Below are 7,338 nucleotides of genomic sequence, written 5' to 3'. Positions count from 1 at the left end.
TTAACATTTTGGTTTTGGCCTCTTCATCCGCATGGGCGTCATCTGTTACTCGTTTTCTCTTTGGCCAACGAGATCGCACCCAACGTCCCACAGGAGAAGGCTGGAAATTTTTCTGAAAGCCCTTTTAGGTGAAGCCCAGTGAGAGGGCAAATGAAGCTTTACTCCTTTTATGGCCGTATCTCACAATGAGAGAGAGAGAGGGAGAGAGAGAGAATCATCTCTGTTCCCTTGATGTCTGTGGAGCCTGTGCGTTCCTCATCACTAACTGAACAGAGTCGATCCTAAAACCGGGGACCCTCTCAGTGACCCCTGGGGTGACAGGACTCTCCAGCACCCCTCAACCCCCTGCCCACCCAGACCCTGCCTTCACCCCCCCACTCTGGAGTCTTCACTTCTGCCTCGTTGGAGCATAAATCAAGCAGCAGGGTAGCTCGGAAATATGACGAATACCTTGGCTGGCTGCTGCTTGAAAAGACAAGCCGAGAGGAGAGGGAATCTAAAGAAACCAGGCTTGGCTGGAAGTGCAGCCAGAATTTAGTGTTCCTGGAGCTGGCCGCAGCTGCTCGGACAGCTGGGAGCTGCCAGGGTCATCTTCCCTGGGGGCAGCCCCGGCGCTCCACGCTCAGAGGAGGAACGCGCTTTGGTGTCTGTCAAGAGCATTATTCAGAAGTTCTTGGATACTTCCTGAGCCCTCACTGTGAGCACTGTGATGGGGGAGGGGGGCAGTCGGGCTGGGGGAGCTTTGCCTGGGCTGGGAGGGCCCTTGTCATGCTGCTGTTTCCACAGGGAGCTCGCCCACAGGTGGTGTGCGATGCTTGTCTGTGTGTGTGTGTGCCAGTGTTGTGTGCACCTCGGGGGCCGGTGAGGCAAGAGCCTGCCAAGCCCTTCTGAGGACACAGGTCAAGGGTGCCTCCGGCTCTCAGGTGTGCAGGCTGCTCAGTGCTGGAATTGTCCGTGTCTCCCTGTCTCTGTTTCCTAGTTTCACTAGTTTAATCACCTCCCCGTGTCTCTGGTCACCTTAGGTCATTTTCAGTGGGCTGGGACCTTGTTGGAATGACTAGCAGAGCTTGCGCTGGCCTCCCCATCAGAGACTGCCAGTAGGTAAAGCCAGGGTCCTTGGTATCACACACCTGCCTTCTGTCTGCCAAGCCAATGGTTGTCTCAGGGCCGCCTGCAGGCAGCTCCTGAGTGTCCACAGTCACGACCGCACATGACACGGTTCAGGCTTCAGGAGCTTCAGTCGAGATTCTTTTTGTTTTGCTTTGTTTTGTTCTTGAAACTTATGAAGAGATTATTCCAATGGCCATAGACAAGAGATTCTAGGCACTTGCACAGAGTGGCGGGTCCACAGGGACCCTTCTGAGAAGAGCTCTGGCAGGGATCTGGTCTCAGCTGTGACAGGCTCTGGGCACACGTTTATCAGAAGGGCTGCCTCCCTCAAACTGTTAATCACGTTAAAATTAATCACTCCTCTCTCCAAACAACCTCAACACCTAAAAGCATTTTTTTAATCAATTTTTTTTGTGGGGGAGAAGCCCTGTGAGACCCTCCCTGAAAGAAGACAGAACATTATTGCCACCTCTCCCCTCTGTCCCCCACCAAAGGCTCCTCCTGACCGCAGTGCCAATCCTCTGAGCTGGCTGTTAGAGCAATTCAGCTTTCCTCGGGGCAGGGGCAGATCACCAAGTCAGGCCTCCATCCAGGGGTTTCCTGTCACCAAAGCCATATTAGTGCAAATCCATTTTTCATTAGGAGAAAATAAAACTCCCAAGTGACATCAACTGAAAAATGTTCTTTGAGAGCAAGTTATTCCCATTTAAAGCTAAGCACATGACAGCTGGTGACTTTTAGGGAAAGTAAAATTTGCTGGCCTGAATTACTGTCAAACCACTGGAGAATTTGTGTTTTTAATTTTCCTTTTTGGAAAAAGGCAGTGCTTTGGAGTCCAGAAGAGCAGATGAGGAATGGAAAGGTCTAGTCTTCTAATTGTGGCCTTAAAAGACCCTGGACAATCCTCAGCAAAATGATGGCCCAATATCTAGGTACATTAATTTCCTTCACCCTTTACTTGAAGCTCATTTAAGAAGCTGGTTAGAAAACAAACCTCTCTGTCCTACCGTTCATTTGGGCTCTGCACCAAAACAGTTGTTATGTGTACCAAAAAATTTCCACCATTTCCCCATTTAATAGAAAATATCTGGTACGAAAGAACCCAGTGGTATTTGCTGTGGACTGAATGTATGTGTTCTCCCCAAATTCATAGTTTGAAACCCTAACTACTAATGTGATGGTAGTTGGAAGAGCAGCTTTGGGGAGATAATTTGGTTTAGATGAGGTAATGAGGGTGGGGCCCCCATGATGCATGATGGGATTAGTGCCCTTTTAAGAAGGGAAAGAGACAAGAGGTCACCTCTCTCTCCACCATGTGAGCGCACAACAAGAAGCCCACTGTCTGCAAGCCAGGAAGAGCTCTCACTAGGAACAGAATCTGCTGGCACCCTGATGTTGGACTTCTCAGCCTCAAGAACTGTAAGAAGTAAATGACTGCTGTTTAAGCCAGCCAATCTATGGTATTTTGTTATAGCAGCTCAAGCAGATTAGGACAATATTCAAGCAAGCTATTAGGTGTCTGTTATCGTGAACTCCAGGGGATCAGCTATCTGTACACTTGAGCTGCATCAGACATAAAAGAACCATGTGCGACCAGTCTCTGTGCAGTCAGGTTTGTTTCAGTATAAAGTCAGTTCCTCTTTCCCTCCAGAATCTTCTAGCATTTTTAGAATCAAAACACATTTATTGTCTGTATGAGCAATACAGAGAGCACCTCCAGAATTTGGGGACATGGTCAGAAAGTGTCAGGCATTGAAGGAAGATGCTACTAGAACTCTCACAATATAACTGAGATTAACCACCTGTAGATGCAACCTGTCCTAGGGGAGATTTTGCACATGTATTGCTGAGGATTTCATAGTTTGCTACATCAAGATTAGGTAACTCAAAGTTTATTGGAAGATTAAATTACATAAAGTAATGACAAAGTAGATTGTAATAAGGTCATGTTATTTGAAGAGAATTAAATAGGTAGACATGAATGACCCTGTATTGAGCCTTCAAAAGAGGGTTAAAGAGTAAGAATCACATTGGTGTTTACCCAGGAGTGTCAAGAGAATGGTAGAGAAGGCATTCCAGACTCTACCAGAATCTGAGACACACACCTCTCAACACCTTTTCCCTGATTTCTGCTTAACAAGCAATTTTCACAGAGTTTTATGCTCTGTTAGACACATATACATTAAAGATTGTTAGGTCTTCTTGGAATATTGACCCCTTGATCATTATATTGCATCCTTCTTTATCCCTGACCTCTTTCTTGCTTTGAAGTCTGCTCTGATTAAAATTAATAGAGCCACTCCTTCTTCCTTTTGATTAGTGTTAGCATGGTATATTTTTCTCCATCCATTTTTTTTTTTTTTTTTTTTTTGCAGTACGTTGGCCTCTTACTGCTGTGGCCTCTCCTGTTGCGGAGCACAGGCTCCGGGTGCACAGGCTCAGCGGCCATGGCTCACGTGCCCAGCTGCTCCACGGCATGTGGGATCCTCCCAGACCGGGGCACGAACCTGTGTCCCCTGCATCAGCAGGTGGACTCTCAACCACTGCGCCACCAGGGAAGCCCCCATCCATTTATTTTTAATCTACATGTGTCTTTTTATTTAAAGTGGGTTTCTTGTAGACAACATACATTTGTTTCTTGTCTTTTTATCTACTGTGACAATCTCTGTCTTTTAATTAGTGCATTTAGACTATTGACATTCAAAGGGATTATTATTATTTTTTTTTTTTTTGTGGTATGCGGGCCTCACACTGTTGTGGCCTCTCCCGTTGCGGAGCACAGGCTCCGGACGCGCAGGCTCAGCGGCCACGGCTCACGGGCCCAGCCGCTCCGCGGCATGTGGGATCCTCCCAGACCGGGGCGCGAACCCGGTTCCCCTGCATCGGCAGGCGGACGCGCAACCACTGCGCCACCAGGGAAGCCCAAAGGGATTATTGATATGGTTGGATTAATATCTACCTTATTTGTTACTGTTTTCTCTTTGTTGCCCATGTTCTTTTCCACTCTTTTTCTCCCTTTTGTGATTTTAATTGAGCATTTTATACAATTCCATTTCCTCTCCTTTCTTAGATATCAGTTATACTTCTTTTTTTCTTTTCTTTCTTTTTTTTTTTTTTTTTTAGTCGTTGCCCTAGAGTCAGAACACACATTTACAACTAATACAAGTTCACTTTAAAATAACACTATACTATTTCTTGGGTAGTATGAGTGCATAATAATAAGGAAATAATCCTAATTCCTTCCTGTCCCTTGTATCACTGCCGTCACTCATTTCACGCATCACATAAGCATATATAAGCATATATATACACATACATGTGTGCGTATATATACATAAGATATATATATGATACATAAGCATACATAATCAAACGCATTGTTGCTATTATTATTTTGAACAAACCGTTAGATCATTTAAGAATAAGAAAATAAAAATTTTTATGTACCTTCACTATTCTTACTTTGATGCTCTTCCTTTCTTTATGTAGAGCTGAGTTTCTGACTTATGTCAATTTTCTTCTCTTTAAAGAGAAGAACTTTTAACTTTTTAAACTAAGAACTTTTAAATTCTTTTGAACTTTTAACTTTTTTTTTAACTTTTAACTTTTTAAAGCAGGTCTGCTGGCAACAAATTCCCTCAATTTTTGTTTGTCTGAGAAAGTCTTTTTACTTCTGAAGGATAATTTTACAAAGTGCAGAATTCTAGGTTGGTAGTTTTTTCTCTCAAAACTTTTAATATTTCACTCCACTTTCTCTTGCTTGCATGGTTTCTGTGGAGACGTTGGCTTAATTCTTATCTTTGATCCTCTATATGTAAGGCATTTTTCTTCTCTGGTTTCTTTCAGGATTTTTTCTTTACCTTTAATTTTCTGTAACTTGAAAATGCTATGTATGCCTAGGTGTAGTTTTTTTTTTTTTTCAGACATTTATCCTGGTTGGTGTTCTCTGAGCTTCCTGGATCTGTGATTTGGTATCTGGAATTTGGGGGAAATTCTCAGTTATTATTGTCTCAAATATATCTTCTGTTTCTTTTTCTCTTTCTTCTTCCGGTATTCATATTACCCACAGGTTACACTTTTTGCAGTTGTCCCACAGACCTTGGATATTCTGGTCTGGGTTTTTTATTTGTATTTTTATTTATTTTTTCAGTTTTTGTTCTCTTTGCTTTTCACTTTTGGAGATTTCTATTGAAATAGCCTCAAGCTCAGAGTCTCTCCTCAGCTGTGTCCAGTCTACTAACAAGGCCATCAAAGGCATTCTTCATTTCCGTTACAGTGTTTTTCATCTCTAGCATTTGTTTTTGGTTCTCTCTCAGGATTTCCATTTCTCTGCTTACACTGCCCATCTGTTCTTGCATGCTGTCTACTTTATCCATTAGCACCCTTAGCATATTAACCGCACATACACACATGATTACATCTCCTAAATCATACATACAAGTTTTAAATTCCTTGCCTGATGCTCAATAAATTGCCTTTATAAGCAAAGATATTTGAAAAGATTAGAAGTGCAAATAAAATGTATCTTCCTTGCAATCTAACTGTAAAAGGCATAATTAAAACAAGATAAAATGTTCTGTTGTTTGATCTTTAGTTTCTGTCTGAACTGACTCACCATGCCATCCTACTTTCTTTAGTGATGAGCAAGAAATTCCATTTACCATGGCTTTCCATACTCTGTCCTATGGTTTTTATTTTCATTCAACATGTCATTTACTTGTCATGAATTAAGATGCTATTTGGGGCTGATGAGAGATTGCAGTGTTTACATTTATTCCTAATTATATAGGTTAGAGGTAATTACTATAGCAAATCACCATTATGGAACTACAAACCTCTCAAGCATCCTGTAACAACAACAACAACAACAACAACAAAATGCTAAACTTGAAAATCATAGTAACAACTGCACCAGCCTTACCATGAGGCCTGGAGTGACAACCTGTGAGAAGGAACATGTGCAGGAAAGAAGGGGCTTCAGCCAGGCACACAAGAGAGAGGATTTTTGTTGCAACTCTGGCTAGATGCATGTGTCTGGGCAAGATCCTTCAACCAAGATTCTATTTTCTCATTTATAACAATGCAATTAATTCCTGCCTCACGAGACTGATGTGAGGACTGCATAACATGACATATGCCAAACGTACAGTGCAGTGTCCTGGAGGATGAAATAAGTGAAGTCTTGTGTGTGACGGGCACTTCCAGTATTCTCAGGTCTTGACCTCTATGGATGGGGTCCAAAGCATCCCAGATTCCCATCCAGGAGCTCTGTTAGAGTTTGGCTCAAGGACATTATAGTATAAACACAAAGGGAGAAGACAAGTCTGTATGTAATACAATAGTATAAAATAAGGAACTATGACATCACGGTTCACTGTCAGAAAGCTGCCTGTGTTCAAATTAACTTACGGGAAACTCTAGAGAGGGATCACACTTTAAATTTGCTTGACTGCACCTTCAGCTATTTGCTAGTGTCTAACGCTTCCTAGAGAGAGACAGACAGCAAAATAGCCACTTTCCACAGCAGCAAGTCCTCACATACCATGCTCATGGCTCAGGAGGCATTGGTTCTAGCTGACCAAGGGAGCAGATTATCACACTGGTGGCCCATCACTGCTGAGTGTTTCCTAGTGCCTGGCCTTGTGCTTTGCATTTTCCATGCATTATCTCATTCAACCTCATAATAACCCTAGGAAGGAGGAACCGGTTCGTGCTGATTTTATAGATGAGGAGCCAGCCTGGGGAGGTTAAGTACGATTGACAGGAGGAGTTGAGTGAAATAGGCAGTTGAACGTGGAGGGTGCTGGGAGGTCCCACTTTTTTCTAGAAAGGGTATTGTACTGCTAGCGAGGGCCAGCGTAGCCTGCCACTGAGCAACTAATCATCATTGCCAGTTAGTTGTACTGTTTACCAGAGAGCAGGGTTCCTGGGTGCATGGGACAGAAGAGAAGCCTTCCTTCAACAGGCTGCAGTCTTCTCTCTCTCCCGTGCTCCTACGTTGGGACAGGCCCTTATCCTCTTTCCCTTCGAGTGTAACTACTCCCGGCCTGTTCTCCCAGCTTCCACCCTCAATTCCTCATGCTGGCAGTTAAAGTCCTGACCAGTGTGGCTCCAACCTACTTTTTTTTTTTTTTTTTTTTTTTATGTGGTATGCGGGCCTCCTTCTGCCGTGGCCTCTCCCGCTGCGGAGCACAGGCTCCGGACGCGCAGGCCCAGCGGCCATGGCTC

General features: G+C 43.7%; 1 protein-coding gene across 3 annotated transcripts in view; it reads left to right on the top strand.

Moving 5' to 3' along the window:
* Window positions 1-592: 592 nt before the first annotated feature.
* ANGPTL1 (angiopoietin like 1) overlaps window positions 593-7,338 on the top strand; it is an 84,644-nt gene continuing 77,898 nt past the window's right edge. For all 3 annotated transcript variants that reach the window (XM_007117533.3, XM_028488599.1, XM_007117534.2), the window contains exon 1: window positions 593-697. The gene's annotated coding sequence lies outside the window, so the exon portion shown is untranslated. The remainder of the gene's footprint in view (window positions 698-7,338) is intronic.

The sequence above is a fragment of the Physeter macrocephalus genome, chromosome 4 (genome assembly GCF_002837175.3).
Source record: "Physeter macrocephalus isolate SW-GA chromosome 4, ASM283717v5, whole genome shotgun sequence".
Classification (NCBI taxonomy): Eukaryota; Metazoa; Chordata; class Mammalia; order Artiodactyla; family Physeteridae; genus Physeter; species Physeter macrocephalus.
Note: the sequence above shows the minus strand (reverse complement) of the source record. Positions and strands in the feature narration are given on the sequence as shown.